Source organism: Schistocerca serialis, chromosome 7 (genome assembly GCF_023864345.2).
Source record: "Schistocerca serialis cubense isolate TAMUIC-IGC-003099 chromosome 7, iqSchSeri2.2, whole genome shotgun sequence".
Taxonomy (NCBI): Eukaryota; Metazoa; Arthropoda; class Insecta; order Orthoptera; family Acrididae; genus Schistocerca; species Schistocerca serialis.
The window spans coordinates 323,384,277-323,400,851 of NC_064644.1; the positions used below are offsets into that span (position 1 = coordinate 323,384,277).

Sequence of the window (16,575 nt, forward strand, 5' to 3'; positions counted from 1 at the left end):
CGATAGCTTATCCTTATTCTCATGAACCTTACACGAGATATACAACGAAGCATATACACAGCCACTTTGCCCTGCTTCAACACGCAATGTGATAAAATAGAGGATGAATAATTTTGGTACGATGTACCCTCGGCCATGCACTGTACAGTGACTTGTGGAGTATATTTGTAGATGTAGGACTGGCTGACGCTTGAAAATAGACGTCAACGATTCCTCGTAACGTATTTAGAAATCATCGAGGACCATTATTTGGTGAGTAACACATCCAAGGGCAGCAGGCAATGTGGGATAGAGAGCCAGGCTTGACGAGAACTTCCAGACTTTGTACATAACAGGGCACAGCTGTTCGTCACGTACGAAGGCGTGCTGGAAAGTGCTGCCCCAAAATTTTTTATGTGAAAACTCTTAAAGCTTTTTAAATAAAACAAATGTTCTTAATATTCTACATCTCTATTCTTCATGTCTACGTATCTATTTCTCAGCATAGTCACCTTGGCGACGAACACTCTTCTCCCACTAAGAGATCAGTTTGTTAATACCGTTACTGAAGAATATTTGAATTTCTTGACGGAGCCACAACCTCTCACCTCTGCATGCACCGCCGTATCACTATCAAAGTGAAGTCCTCGAAGATGTTCTTTAAGTCCTGCAAACAGGTGAAAAGCCGATGGGATTGTACGGAGGACGATAGTTACGCCACACACAGCCATGTTACACGCTGTAATTCAGAGCCCTCTAGCGGCAGACGGCTGTAAATATGTAAACATGAAGAAGAAAGATGTTACAATGTTAGTATTGTTTGTTTGTTTTAAAAAACCTTAAGAGATTCGTAGATTACTTTTCAGCAAGTCCTCGTACAGTGGGGGCACCGTCTGCCATGCATTTCGCAGTGGGTTTTTAGAGAACGGATGTGGGTATAGAAGTACTCGGCTCTTCGCTTCGGTTAGGGAAATAGCAGTGAGTGTCGGGTGCAGGAATGCTCGTCTCTTCCGTCCAGCCCTTTGTGCGGCACTCAAATGGATGCGGGTTAAGCTCGAGAGATTGACTGAAACGAGCTTAGTGCCGCCTCGATAATTTCCCATTACGTTGAGAATTTCGCTGCTCGGAATCGGAAGCGGAAAAGAGAAGCTCTTTAGAAAAGTCAACGAAGAGATGAAATTCCCGCGCAAGTGAGAAATAAAGAAAAAAGTAATAAATTTCAAGTCTGCGGTGCTTAATTACTTTGCGGGCGACTACTAACTTGAGGGACGCTGGTCAATTTAGTAGCAAAAGCGAAAAACTAACTAACCTTTAGGACTTAGAAACAAATACCGTGTTTTTTTTAAGCATCTTTATCTAAGTGCGGAATTTTCACACCAGCACTTTGGACCAGCTTCGTTTCAGCCCGCGTGTGTTTAATTTAAAGGGAAAGAATTTTTAATGCTTACCAGTACTTCATCATCAACATATACGACACTGACAGTCGCCATTGGTGGAAAAGCAGTAATGCTCCTTGACGCTTTTCTGGTTTTAAGATAGCTTAGTCTTCAAGTGGAATATAATAATCCAAATCTGAAGCAAGACAGGTGTCAGTATTATGTCACCATCGGTTTAATGCACATGATTGGCTGCGAAATACGAACACGAATTATTTGTAGAGCAATTGAAGGACTTGTGGAAGCCGAGCTCGGTAAACATCATATCAAATTTCGCAGAAATGTAGGATCAAGTCAGGCAAAACTGATCCTACGACGTGTCGCTGAGGAGTAGTTTAACAAGGACAAACCTGCATTTATAGCATTTTTAGATTTAGGGAAAGCTCTTGAGAGTGTTGACTATTATACACTATTTGAAATCCTGAGGCAGTACCGATAAAATACAGAAGGCGAAAGGTTATGCACTACTTGTACAGAAACCAAACATAGAAGTCGAAGACGCGAAATGGAAGGAGTGATTGAGAAAGGTGTGACAAAGGGTTTTATCTTACGCCCCCCACCTCTTCCCCTGCTATTCAATCAGTACACTGAGCATGCAGAAAACTGAACCAAAGATAAGGTCGGAAAGGGAATTAATGTACCAGGAGAATAAATAAAAATGTAAAGGTTGCCAACGATGTTGTAATTCTGTCACATCAGCACCTCTGAAAGGACGGGACAGTGCCCTGAACAGAGGTTTTCAGGTGAATACCAACAAAAATAACAAAGGGGACTAGAGTGTAGTAGAATTAAGTCAGGCGATGGGGGGGTAATTATATTAGGAAATTAGACACTAGAAGTAGTAAATGACTTCTGCTATTTGGTCAGTGGCGGAGATATACAATTCTGACTGACAATAGCAAAAAAAGCATTTCTGAGAAACACAAATATTTTAAAGTTTAATACAAATTTAAGTATTGCGTTTACTGGAAGTATTTGCCTGGAGCGTAGCCTTGTAAGGAAGTGAAACGTGGGCAGTAAACAGTTCAGACAAGAAAAGAATAGAAGGTTTCGAATTGTGTTAGAATAGAAGAATTCCGGAGATTATATAAGTAAATAGAGTAACTAATGAAATGGCACTGAATCGAACAGAGGAGTATAGGAGTTTATGGGACAACGTGACTAAAAGAAGGAATCAGTTGATAGGATGCTTCCTGAGACGTCAAGGTCTCGTTAATTTGGTGATAGAGGGAAGTTGGAAGGGGGGCGGGTGAGGGGGGCATAGATTGTTGAGGGAGAGACCGAGATGTTGAATACAGTAATCAGGTTCAAATGGATGTAGATTGCAAGTCGTTATGCAAAAATGTTGAGGCAGACTAGGATGGAGATCTGCATCAAACCAGTCTCTGGACTGGAGACCACAACACCAACATCTTCTGTTTGGTAAGATAAAAAAAATCACAATGGTACACCTAAAACAGACGTTCTCATAACACTACAATTCTTCAATCGCAATGACAACACGTTTTTGTTGGTGATCATCTCTGAGAATTTGACGGTAGCAGATCTATACAATCTATCGCACTGTACAACTGTCCGTGCAAACCTTAACACAAATTCATAAGAACACTCTGATTAATTTTCCATTTAGTACGTTTATTTTCTGTACATGTCACTTCAGAAATGTTCCAAATAAGGAGTAAAGCTCACTCAAAACGTTTCATGCTTGCTTCACAAAAATAATAAACCACAACTGAATATTTAACCCACGTTAAAACTGATCCAGTATTGCAGTCCATGACCAAGCAGCATTCCGCAAACAATGGCCTTTCGGACCAACTCACAGTGTCAGCTTGTGGCAAATATCACATAACGAATACTTCTCCAAAGAGAAGAGTGTCAAGAAAAAGCCTTTGAGTCTGTCCGTAAAATATGTTTACTTTGTCGCACAGGAAATTGTTCAAATGGCTCTGAGCACTATGGGACTTAACATCTATGGTCATCAGTCCCCTAGAACTACTTAAACCTAACTAACCTAAGGACAGCACACAACACCCAGTCATCACGAGGCAGAGAAAATCCCTGACCCCGCCGGGAATCGAACCCGGGAACCCGGGCGTGGGAAGCGAGAACGCTACCGCACGACCACGAGCTGCGGACTCGCACAGGAAAAGCAGTGCCCATTGACGGCTTGGAAATCGCTCCACAGTTTAATAGTGTCACTATCTTTGAACGTTACAAAGCATGAAATATCGTTTCATTTTTAGGCCTACAACTTTTTATTGATCCGTGGATACTCTTCCTCCTAAATTCGAACTTAACAGTTTGATATTGCTGTGTAGTCTGAGGGAGAGGCAGCCAGGTCAAAAGCACTTCAGGGGCAAAGATGCGGGCTGGTGCCAGTGACATAGAGACTCGCCAATTGCGCGAGTTCCACCAGCGCCGAGGATGAAGATGTTGACTTCGCCTCGGCCAATTGCAGGCCGAGTGTAATCCGCCAATGACCGAACGACAACGGACAGAACCCTGCTCGGAAGACAGAAGGGTAGCTCCCGTCCAGGGCTGACTTAGACACGGAACGTCGTTTAGTGAACACTTAGAAGTGAACAGACAGTTGTTGTAACTGCATTTGCTATGTACTGTGAAGTTTACCTACGATTATTTGCACTTAGCCATTGAGGACCTTTTTTGTGTTACATTACATGCAGTGTTGCAGATTTAATCATTCAACAAGCCACAAAGATAAGTAAACATTTTTGACTCATTTGTGTCACTTTGTTCTAATTTGTTGGAGTGTTGTACAACCTTGGTTCTCCTATTCTGTTACCTGACCCTGGGACATAGCTGTGTAACAGTGACAGGGAGAAATTGTATTAGCGGTGTACGACAACAGACCGTTTCACGAACTCACAAACTCAGCCTCCACAGCAGTAACGACGAGGCCTTTACAAAAATGGCGACGAGGGTTTACAAAAGACTTAAAGTTAAACAAAGCATGAGCACTCCACTACTAACTAGGTTCTTACTTTAGTGAGATGTAATGATTTGTTACACATATACAGAGCGGGTTATTTAAGTTGACACATCAAATATCTCGAGAAATTTTCCTCCCAAAAAAAAAAGTGGTAAAGGCGAAATCAGTGTGAAGGACGGGAGTCTGAACATGATACCATCCAGATCCTACTAGATAGCACTGTTGTCGGCTAAACAGAGGGCAACTCATATCATGATGTTCCACGATGTCGCTTCATAAGTCGTTTGAAATTCAAAACGACCCTCTTGAATTTACCGACATCTGCATCTAGTTCTGACTCGTTCATTAATCTGGACTAGCCTGCGATTTCGTCAGACAAATCCTGTATGGACATTACAAATTACGAAGTTCTCGTACAGTTTTTAAAATACTAACTGTTAAATATTTGAATGTTTGTCGCAATAGGTCAAATAAAAGCCGGAATAATGGAAACATATTTATTAAACACAATGGCTAGTCTCACAGTATACAACATGTTACACTCATGGCTGTCAACAACAGAGTTACTGTCCAGCCCTTTGAGACTCCCTCTCACACCACTTGCCTGATGCCACATCCGCCAGCTACATAGGGTGCGCTCTTTGCACCATTGCAACATAACATCCACACGTTGATTCAGCTGCTGTTACCAATGGGTTTTAGCAACCCACAACGCCTTCGAATAACACGTACAAGTTTTTCAGATTCTTTCACTCGCTATGCGCAGACTATTAGTCCTGCAGGTAAAATGAACAGGACTTTTTGTAGCAAATTTAATTTAGTTCAATTTTGTACTCGGATATGTTTTCCCTGGAGGCCACGAGTTCGAGTTGTTCAAGAAAAACGTGTCTGAAGGTCACTTAAGTACGTTTTTCTTTAATAATTCGAAATCTGTTGCCTCCAGTGAAAACGTATCCCAGTACAAAATTTCACTGCATTAAATTTCCTACGAAAAGCACCTGCCCTTCTTTTCTGTAGATCTCTCACTTATTGGTACTGAACGAGAGAAAATGAAGCATGGTTTTTGAAGGTGTTGCAGGTTGCATACAACTCATAGAGAGAGGCAGCCGAACCATCCTGAATGTAACTAGACTGACGGAAGAAAGCATCACGCTCAAGGTCAAGATCATTTTATTGAGAAGTGACATGAGAGGTAAATTCGTCATTATAGAAGTATGTGACAGAATTCTAACCAAACTAAATATAGATATCGCGGTAAAGGGTGCCAAAACAGTCGCTTCAACACACAGCGACAACACAGTGTGTATTCTCGCATGCAAACGGTCATAAAGGTGCCAAATGACGTTCTGCATCCCAAGCATGTGGCACCTTTTGTTGCAAGTCAGCAATGGTTCTGTAGCCTCTGGAGATCGAAAAGTTCAATTGGCGAGAGATCAGGTAATCTTGCTGATCATGGCAGTTGTACACCACAAAGAGCGCGTTGGGTTGCGGCAGCCGTATGTGGGCGTGCATTGTTCCACTGGAAAAGGATGTAATGTTCCTGTAGAAGAAAATGGCAGTAGTCACTGTCCAATTTAGTAGGCACTGGTTACTCAGCCCTGCAGAAACACAAATGTGACCGCGAGTTGTAACTGATGCCACCCCCCCCCCCCCCCCCAATCCCACACGTACACAGGGTGGTCGGAAATTTCCGTTACAAACTTCTAGGACATATACAGGGTAGTGAGTACAGAACATTTTGAAAAAGAACCAATGTCCGGAATCGTATAGTTTCCATTCTAAGACAGCTTCAATTGAGATGTGTACCTCGTCAACGTCTGCTTAGAGCAAGAGAAACGTCTCAGAGTTCCCTATCCTGGTGTGCAACAGGGTAGACACGATGACGTGTACTACGTCAAACGATCCCCAGATGTCACTTATTGTCCGCTTTGCTGTGAGACCGAGTCAATACCTGTGCATCACCGATAGAGGAAACATCGTGCAGGACACGTTTGCGGAATACACAGACATGTTCCTTGTGTATGCCGAAGCTGGAGGTAACGGAAGAGCTGCTAGTCGGCTCTATCACGAACGTTTTCCACACCGTCACACTCCATCGCACAAACTGTTTGCGCAAGTTACACAACGGCTACCTTCACCGGGAGGAGGCAGGACTGTGGTGCTCCACGGCGACGCCGCCCTCCCGAATGTGAAGAAGGTGTACTGCGTCGCATTGAAGGTAGTCCGCCAAAGAGTTGGCGAACAATTGCGCGTGCAATGGCTGTTAGTCACAGTACCGTCTTGGACGTCCTGCATGAGCAACAATTACATCCGTACCACTTACAAAGGTTACACGCTATGGGCCCAGCTGACTTTCCTAAACGCGTCGCCTTCTGTACATGGTTCCTGCACCGTTGCATCGAAGCGTCCCTGTTTCTACGTCGAGTTCTCTTCACAGATGAAGGTAGGTTCACAAGGGATTGTGTTCTGAATGCTCGAAATGGTTCACAAGGGATTGTGTTCTGAATGCTAGAAATAGCTATGTCTGGGCAGACGAAAACCCTCATGTTCAGGGATTTCAAGACAGGTTTGGAATTAACGTGTGGGCAGATATACTGGAACGCCATGTGATTGGACCATACCCATTCCATCCAAGCTCACGGGTCTCGCATACTATGCCTTCCTACCTCACATAATGGACCCGTTCTTGGAAGCTGTGCCATTGAATGTCCGTCAGGAAATGTGGTTTCAGCATGATGGAGCACCACCTCACTTTTCACTGGCTGTCCGGAGACATCTCAAAAGACGGTGGACAGGCCGTGGTGGTTCAACCGCGTCGCCGCCACGATCGCCGGATTTAACCCCTATGGACTACTTCTTGTCGGGTCGTATGAAGAGCCTAATTTATGAGACACCTGTAGAGACAGAGGAAGATCTGCTGGCACGAGTTCTGGAGGCTGCACAAGACATTGAAGAGCCACCAGGTGGGATGGAGAGAGCGTACCAGAACACGCTTCGGAGGTACAATGTGTGTAACAACGTTGGTGGTCGCCACATCGAGCCGCTGTTATAATGCATCGGTACGTTGCGGCTGGTGCCTTAGATGCTGGGTTCTTGTTATTGTCGACTAATGTAAACCATTAGGTGTAAGTTGTAATGCAAATGCGTAAGTAATAACGGAACGATTCAGTATTCTTTTCAAAAGGATTGCAATAATTGTACTGGGTCACGCCTAAGCACATTCCTCACGTGGGTGTGGATGAGATAACCATCTGTATTGAAACTGTCGTAAATCGGAAACGATACGTTTCCGGACATGGGTTCCTATTCAAAATGTTATGTACTCACTACCCTCTACATGTCCTACAAGTTTGTAACGGGAATTTCCGACCACCCTGTACACCATCAAACCTGGAGTGGGACATACGTGTACTGAGAGACTGCAATCTGGAACACGCCGCTCAGCAGGTTTACGCCGTACACGTATACGTCCATCACTAGTGTATGGATAGAACGTATTCTCGTCACTAAAGACAACAGAGTATCATTCCACTCCAGTCGACTCTTCCGTGGCACCAGAGTAGCTGTACGTGGCGGTGTCGTGGAATCAGTGTAGCGTGGCCAGAGGCACACGTGATCTTAGTTCTGCTGCAAGCAGACGGCTTCCAATTGTCATTGGTAATACAAGAGATGCAATATGTGGCAGCATGTCTTCCCTGGATGATATTCAATCAGCCACTTCCGCTCACACAATGTGTTGGCCTAGACGTGCATCTATACCAAGTGGGAGTCCAGAAACTGCTCTACAGGTGTGGGAATGTTCCATAAACCACTGTTGAAAGCAGTGACACACCAACCGATACAGAGTGCCCAACATGTGCAGCAATCAGTCGATACGTTCATCTAGTTTCCCATTGCTCCACAATGCGACGTCGTTCAGATAGCTAAGGTTCTTCAAAAGGAGTACGAACTCGTCGGTAAGAATTGATTGTTCTGTAGAATGAATGTTGCGAACACTGATCTGCTCTTAACACACTTATTGCCTGCAGAGTCAAAACTGTGGGCTCAGAGGCAGGACTCCTGAGCGACATCTGATCCCTGACACTGTGACGAATGAATGGCTCTGAGCACTATGGGACGTAACATCTGAGGTCATCAGTCCCCTAGAACGTAGAACTACTTAAACCTAACTAACCTAAGGACATCACACACATCCATGCCCGAGGCAGGATTCGAACCTGCGACCGTAGCGGTCGCACGGTTCCAGACTGAAGCGCCTAGAACCGCTCGGCTACACTGGCCGGCGACGAATGAATCTACCGCTACAATCCCTCACCATGCACATATGTATTATACCCTGCTGCCATTGAACTCAGAGTAGTGTATTTATTGTACTGAAGACGAACCTGCGACTCGTATTGTCACTCTTTTTTTCCTTTTTTTTTATGGGAGCCCTTGTGTTCAACCACGAGAAGAAAAAATTACTCCTTGAGACTGCACCGAAACATTTTTTATTATGAGACACAAAACAAAAGTTAAAATTCAAGCAAAAAAGTGGTAGGTTCAAGAATCAGGTTCAACATATACGATGGTTTATATCAACAACATCTAACGACAGCCTCACTACTTCCTCCCGCTACAGTTACACCACGTATCCATTTCTTCAGCTGTTTCCATTGTTTACAGCTTGTTTCATAGAGCTTTAAAAAGAAGCACATACCGTCCAGCATAAACTGTGAAAGAATTTGTAATGTCTCTTTCGGATCCACCATAAATTAAAATCATTTTAATTTGTTCTTCAACATAATATTACCTCTCCCTTCCTCCTAAAAGTACTGATACCTGCTAACAACAGTTCTAATGAAAGTCTTGTATTGCTATGGTAGTCCATAACATGGACTAACGGTAAAAGAGAAAAATCGTTTCGACTTTAAGTGATTTATACCCGGAGGGTCTATAATGAAAGCCTACCAACAACATGAGAGTGTAGCACAAGGCAGAATGAATAAAAAACGTTACAGAACTAATCCTCAGTAACATTTTTATCAGAAATAGAATTTAACACACAATCTCCTCACCATCAGTATTGTGGTAGAGTCGTTATAACCTTTCACACAAACTTTGTAGGAGGAGACTTCAAAGCCGGCCGAAGTGACCGCGCGGTTCTGGCGCCGCAGTCTGGAACCGCGAGACCGCTACGGTCGCAGGTTCGAATCCTGCCTCGGGCATGGATGTGTATGATGTCCTTAGGTTAGTTAGGTTTAACTAGTTCTAAGTTCTAGGGGACTAATGACCTCAGCAGTTGAGTCCCATAGTGCTCAGAGCCATTTGAACCATTTTTTTGAGACTTCAAAAAGTAAACATAAATATCTCTCACGGATTAGGCGTGGCCGACTGCTGCCTACAAGGAAGTGCGAGCAGTGATCTATTGTTGTAACGGGTAGCTGAAAATCGGTGTGCGTGTCGGAGCTCCGGAAGAAAAGGGAGAAACGGAGGAGGGAGAGGCGTCTGCGATAGAGTGACTAACAGTATTCGAGCGAAATGCGACGGACAGACAGCGGACAACAGACCAGGAGGAGGACAAACAACTCAGACGACAACGGGCGCTAAGCGAAACCTTCCTCCCAACAATGACGGCAAGGCTCAGAGCAGCGGAGAAATAAATCCAACGCCCGCATCTCGTGGTCGTGCGGTAGCGTTCTCGTTTCCCACGCCCGGGTTCCCGGGTTCGATTCCCGGTGGGGTCAGGGATTTTCTCTGCCTCGTGATGGCTGGGTGTTGTGTGCTGTCCTTAGGTTAGTTAGGTTTAAGTAGCATCTTGGTGATGCCGTTACTTCTTTATTCATGCAGCTCTTTTTTTTTTTCGTTACGAGGCTGGGAGGAACCCGTTCGACACCTCCCTACCACTGAACAAATCAGAGGAGGCTTCGGGAATGGCGGCCTTCAGAACGTAAATTACACCTTATTATGACAGGCCAAGCATATGTTACTGAGTGCTGTACTACACGGTAGACTGATACAGATACATGTCACTATTTTCAAGACAATCACCAAGTGTCTGCAAACAAAGGTAAGAATCTTTTACCAATCGTTCGCATCATCCACGTCTGTGCGTCATAAGACAAATTATTGGTACCGTTTAGATTAGATTAGATTAGATTAGATTAATTATTAATTCCATAGACCCACAAAAGAGGGGATCCTCCTGGATGTGGACATTTCATTTTGTCCATATACTGCCAGAATTTCATGTTGAATATGTGTGCAATTTAGATTCTTTGCCCACGAGAATCGTACTGGGTCACTTACTTCAGCTTTGGAGCACTTTTCCAGTTGCCGCGCAACTTCATCCCCACACTGTGACACAACTGTTGTCCGTAACCCAGCAGAATGTGTCTGTAGGAAACCCGGAACAGGTGCACTCTTCAGACAATGCGTCACTCTTGTTGCGCATTGGTCTTAGCGTGGGACGACATGTCTAACTTATTTTCGGAAGTCCCTACTTACAAGTATTATTCCTTTTTAATTTTCATTTTAAACCGCATGTGAAGAGGGAAAGAGTCGTAGAAGAAGATTCTGTATAAAGTTACTTTTTCTCGTAGCACACGAATATTTTATTAAAAAATAGATGCTTTCGATTTTTAAAATGAAGCTGTTTTCTATGTCACCGAAAACAGCGCCATCAAGTAGTAAGCTAACAGCGCCATTTTTTAGGTCGTACTCGTGTGAATTAAGCTGCACTGTTTCCTTGTTTGTACCTTCCATACTACAGGTTGAAGAAGTTTACATGTGATTGTAAGCTCTTTGAGGGTACTCACCTTGGCCTGCTTAAGATCCCAATTGCTGTCTGGGCATATCCTTCAGCACAGCAACCTGCACATGAAGAAGAAATGTATTAGTGTACAGTAAAATTAGGCGGTCGTATACTGCCCTAACTCTAAATTCTCCTTTCTTTTCGGTAGTGGCAGACCACATAGGTGGTTCATCTATTTCAAAAGACACATTGTGAACCAGCAAGAGAGTTGATGTAGTGCTCAAAGCACTGGAGTAACAGTTTGGAGAAGCGGGATACATATCTTTGACCAGCCAATCGCAACTACAGTACCTATGTATTCTCTTAATTTCACTGAAACGACAGGAATGCCTTGGCTCATGGCTTGAATGTAATAAAATGGTCATTGAAACTATTATTCTTAAAATGCTTAATGTTTTTGCAGTCAATCAGTGGTCATTTGGATGAGTTGGGTTGTTTGGGGGGAGAAGACCAAACAGCGAGGTCTCCGGTGTCATCGGAGTAGGGAAGGACGGGGAAGGAAGTGGGCCGTGCCCTTTCAAAGGAACCATCCCAGTATTTGCCTGGAGCGATTTAGGGAAATCACGGAAATAATGGTCAGGTCCTGCAGAAAGTGTCATCACTTCTGTCTCTAAGCTGGTCGTAGGTTGTGTTCCATAAGTGAACGGCCTAAAGACAGAAGTGATGACACTTTCTGCAGGACCTCACCATCATTTTGCAAGACAGTGCTCAAGCACATACAGTGCAAGCTGTTATTTTTTACTGATTTGTTTGACTGATGGGGCTGCTAAGTGCTATACCACCTACTGCACTCCCCTGACTTACGCCCTCGTGAGTTCAACTCAATTTCTAAACTGAAGGAAACACTTCATTGCATTCACTTCATAACTGCTACAAATCGTCGGGCAATAGACCGCGCCGCGCGAACTGTCAACACAACTGGCACTGCTAAGAGTATCCTACGACTTCCATATCGCTGGCAACGGGTTATACACAATGCTGGTGACTACTTTGAAGGTCAGTAAAACTTTGAACACGTATCTATTTTTACGAGCTGTAAATAAATAGTTGTCAGTATCAAAGTTCCAATCCTCGTATAACATCTAGAAAATTGAGTGAGAGCCTGCAGTTCGGAATATCTTTGTAAGAATGGGACTCTGCCGAAGATTGGGTCCACAACAACTAAATGCTTAAGCATTATAAGATTTGTCGGGATTGACGAATGTAAATAAACTAGACGTGAGAGAAGGAAACTTGACTGTTTTACTGAGATCCAACTTCATTAGCCATAGGAAGAGATAGAAAGAGAGTGAAAGGCCTTTTTGCAGTACAAAATGGTAGGAAGCACGTTGCTGATTAACCGCCTGAAGTAAAACACAGGAAAGAGGACCAGTATCTTTTAAGGAATCTTTTTACTGGTCAGCACTCAGAATACCTGCAGTCCAACCAATCCGAACAAAGTAAATAATGCAAATCACAGAAATATGTGTCTCCCTTTTTAAGAGCAGTTGGTTCATCTTCGGCCTCCATAGCCAACGGGGTCCATCTTCAAGTAGATTAGCTAAGGGATCCACAAAGATTTCGAGCTGACTTAAACTTAGCCACAAGCACGGATCACTGGTGGGCCGCCAATTACTGATTCTGCAGCCGCTTCAGCCTTCACGTACGTACTGATATGGTAAGTTTGAACGGTGACACCTAGGTGATTCATACGGACAGTAAAGTCTTTTTATAGAACTTCAGGCTTCACTCTGAAGATTTGCTTTCAGATTTGTATGACAAATATGCTTTTACCTCCGGCCACAGGTGCAACGCATTCCCTTCTCTAGCGCTATCCATCTTTTACACTAACATTACGACCATCACGGTACTACTTCACCGATACAATTGTTTGATTTTGATATACGATTATATTATTTTATCTCATTCTCTTCCATCAGATGAGTCAAGGTTTTACTTTAGAAATGCTACTGATCGTCCCACTATTTATGACTCACTTTGATGTAATAATTGTGCTTTTTGTTTCATTTAGTAGCCATTCAATTCCTAATTCTACATTTCAGAGGGTTTGTAATTAATCTCTGTCAGATAACAGAGCGAATTAGCACACTTATAGACTACCCAACCCGCATCGACTAACACCTGTCGTAGGTGGTATTCACGAAACTTTCTCCTAAATCGGTAAAATGGTGTGGCAGATGCCTACTAGAGGGAGCTAACTGCAACTTCGTTGTTTTCGTACATTTAGGCTCATTCTTGGAACTGGAAAATGCATTGTAATTGTTGTTTGAGAAACATTCTTCCCATACTTCTAATTCATTTACATAAATTCAATTTGGTCTTCCGCTTCAGATATTCTGAAAGCTGCTGTTATTCTAAAAGTTGCTGGGAGTTAATCTATCGACAGATCGTGAATCTAAATGGCACGTTTTCTGTCCCCGCAAAACCAACAACGTTTCACTTGCCGACATCTACGTGGTCAGCTCATCTCGCAGAACAGCGAAACAACAAAACCATCGAAGTCAAGACACGTTTCCTCCTTCAAGATATGTTCTGACTGTATGCTACGTGAATCTAATCCAAACATTTGAACGTATTCGCTGAGAAACTTTTTGGCCTAAACCTTTCTAGATGCAGTTGCTAACCCCTTATACAACTGTCTCGCTCATGCCCCCGGTTAAGAATCTTTGGTCTGGGACTTATTCCTTTTGGAGATCCCACTGTATATAAAAAAAATCACCAGAGAGAGAAAACATATCAGTGCTATACGACTGACAATGCGAAGAATCTAGGAGATGTAGGTTGTTTCACATTGCCTTCAGCCCTATCGAACAGGGCAGTTCCAAACCGAGATTAACTATGGGTTTTCATCCTCTTTTTTCGATATTTGTTAACATCTATTCACCTTGGGAAGTGGCAATGAAGAACATTCGAATGGATGCTTACAGAAGTGTCCTATTCCTTCACACCGTAATTCACTGAAGACAGCTTTATATAGACGGCGATTTAAAAGTTCTCGTTCGGAGGTCGTGTAGTATAGGATCGGTGTCCCGAACAGACAAAAGTTCCGTGAGCACTGAGGAAATCATCCGATCGACTCACCATGTTGAAGATACCAGCTTGGCAAAACACCGTGTCCTGCTACCTGAAGATTCCCCAACTGCAAGCTGTCGTCCGACAGGAGTCGTCGAATCCTGCCTCGGGCGTGGGTGTGTGTGATGCCCTTCGGTTAGTTAGGTTTAAGTAGTTCTAAGTCTAGGGAACTGATGACCTCAGATGTTAAGTCCCATAATGCTCAGAACCATTTTAACAGCAGTCGTTGACCCTCCAAGGCCCTTTTCCAAGGGAGTGAAGGCTTGATGGTCGCAAGCGCAGAGATCAGAACTATAGGGCGAATGCTCGAATGCCTCCTACTTGAATTGGGGCCGCTTCTGCGTTCCAGCATTTGCAATATGGGGACGTGCGCTATGAAGAAGCAGCAGCTATCTTTGTGGCAGTTTTCCCAGAAATTCGCCTTAATTGCTCAAACACATTCTTCATTGTTCGACGGATGTCTACCTGTGTTTGTCCTTCGGCAGCCAAGAAAAGAATAACCGCACGTTGGTCCTGTTTGGAAACACTTAGTAATGACGTCGCCGTAGTTTACATGTCCGTATTTACCGCAAGCACTCCGGAAGGACACGAATGCCACACTATTCCCTTGCCGATAGGTCTAAGTTGCATATATACTGGAGCAACATCCTCAAATTGAAACTATTTGATCGCCTCTTATAATTTAATCTGTTACCCTGTGGCCAGAGGATAAATAAAGAGGAAAGATGAAGACCACCTACAGGAAAATTAAAGAGTCCTTTGGAGAAAAAAGAAGCAGCTGTATGATTATCAAGAGTTCTGATAGCAAGCCAGAACTAAGCAAAGAAGAAAAAGCTGAAAGAAGGCTGAGAAGAATGTGTAGAAGGATTATACAAGTGGAATGAAAATAAAGATAATATTATAGAAAGGGAGGAGGTAGTAGTTGAAAGTGACCTGATAGACATGATATTGCGAGAATATTTTGACAGAGCACTTACAGATCCAAGTCGCAACAAGACCATAGAGTGCACAATGCTCCATCGGAAGTATTGAGATACTTCGGAAAACCAGCCTTGAGAAACCTATTGCACGTGGTTGGCAAGATATCTGACACAGGTGAAATAGATTCAAACAGTGCGGACAGGTGTGAATGTTCCCGAGCTATCAGTTTAATAAATAATGACTACAAAATTCTTATACGAATCACTTACAGAAGAAAGGAGAAACTGATAAGGCCGACCTCGGAGATCAGTTTGAGGTCGATAGAAATTATTACTGACCGTACGACTTATCTTAAAAGGTAGGATAAAGAAAGGCAAACCTATTTATACTAATTGTAGATGTCGGTATTCTGAAGGCAGCGAAGATAAAATATGGGAAGTTAAAAATAATCTACAACTTGTACAAAAACAAGACTACAGTTACAAGAGTTGAATGATATGAAAGGGAAGCAGCAGCTAAGTCCCATTACCAAGACAATTTATTCTCAGGTACATTTCTACATTGATTTCGAAATAAAGTGCCGGATCTAATGTGCAGTTGGAGGTAGCAGTATTCGAGGAGGAAGCTATTCGAAAGTAGACGTTAAAATCATTTTTATGGAGCTACAGTTGAACCGGTATCCCACGTCATTGAGAGGCTCTGAATCTTGAAATTAATGCCTGTATGAAGCACCTGGAAACACGAAATACGGTGTATCGTTAGGGATTCTCAAGGAGGAAACGCACCTGGAGGATGAAGATGAGCCTAAAGAACATGTAAAACTTTCCAAAAGTGAATATCGTAACTGATGTAGGCTTGCTTGAGGTGAGCTTATTAAGCGAGAATATGAAAGCGAGCACGGGAGACCCGGACGTTTACAAGCTTTTTCAAGAATGTAACGTCTTATCGCTCTGCTCAAGTGTTATTCAGTATGTATTGAAATAAGAGGACGAAGTGAAACTTCCGTGTCAGTATCCGTTCAACTGACCTATATTTAGCGTCATAGCTCCAAACTTTTTTGAATTATCTCCTTGAAATATTGAATTGCAAGCTCTGGTAGCTTCTGTTCTTTAGTATTCAGTCGAAAGTCCCTTCGGCACTGTGATCCTCAGGATACAGGACTACCGTCTTAATGAAGGATTATAAAAACCGTCCTGGCTTGTTCTCTGCAAAACGGAGAGCTGTATGTGAAGAATATCGTAGATTTATATCAACTGTAGTTGAAAGTATTCTATTAATTATATTCACTAGCTGATAATTTACTATAATATAAGGACTTAGGTGAACTAAATTGCAATAGGTTGTTAGTCTAAATGTAGTACAATTTTCTTACAACTTCAGTTATCAGAAGAATGAAAATGCATACCACCCATCCTTTTCCT

General features: G+C 43.1%; 1 protein-coding gene across 1 annotated transcript in view; it reads right to left on the reverse strand.

Moving 5' to 3' along the window:
* The window catches only part of LOC126413042 (dendritic arbor reduction protein 1-like), a 752,774-nt gene that overhangs the window by 348,976 nt on the left and 387,223 nt on the right, over positions 1 to 16,575 (reverse strand). The window contains exon 3 of the mRNA XM_050082938.1: positions 11,166 to 11,220. The gene's annotated coding sequence lies outside the window, so the exon portion shown is untranslated. The remainder of the gene's footprint in view (positions 1 to 11,165; positions 11,221 to 16,575) is intronic.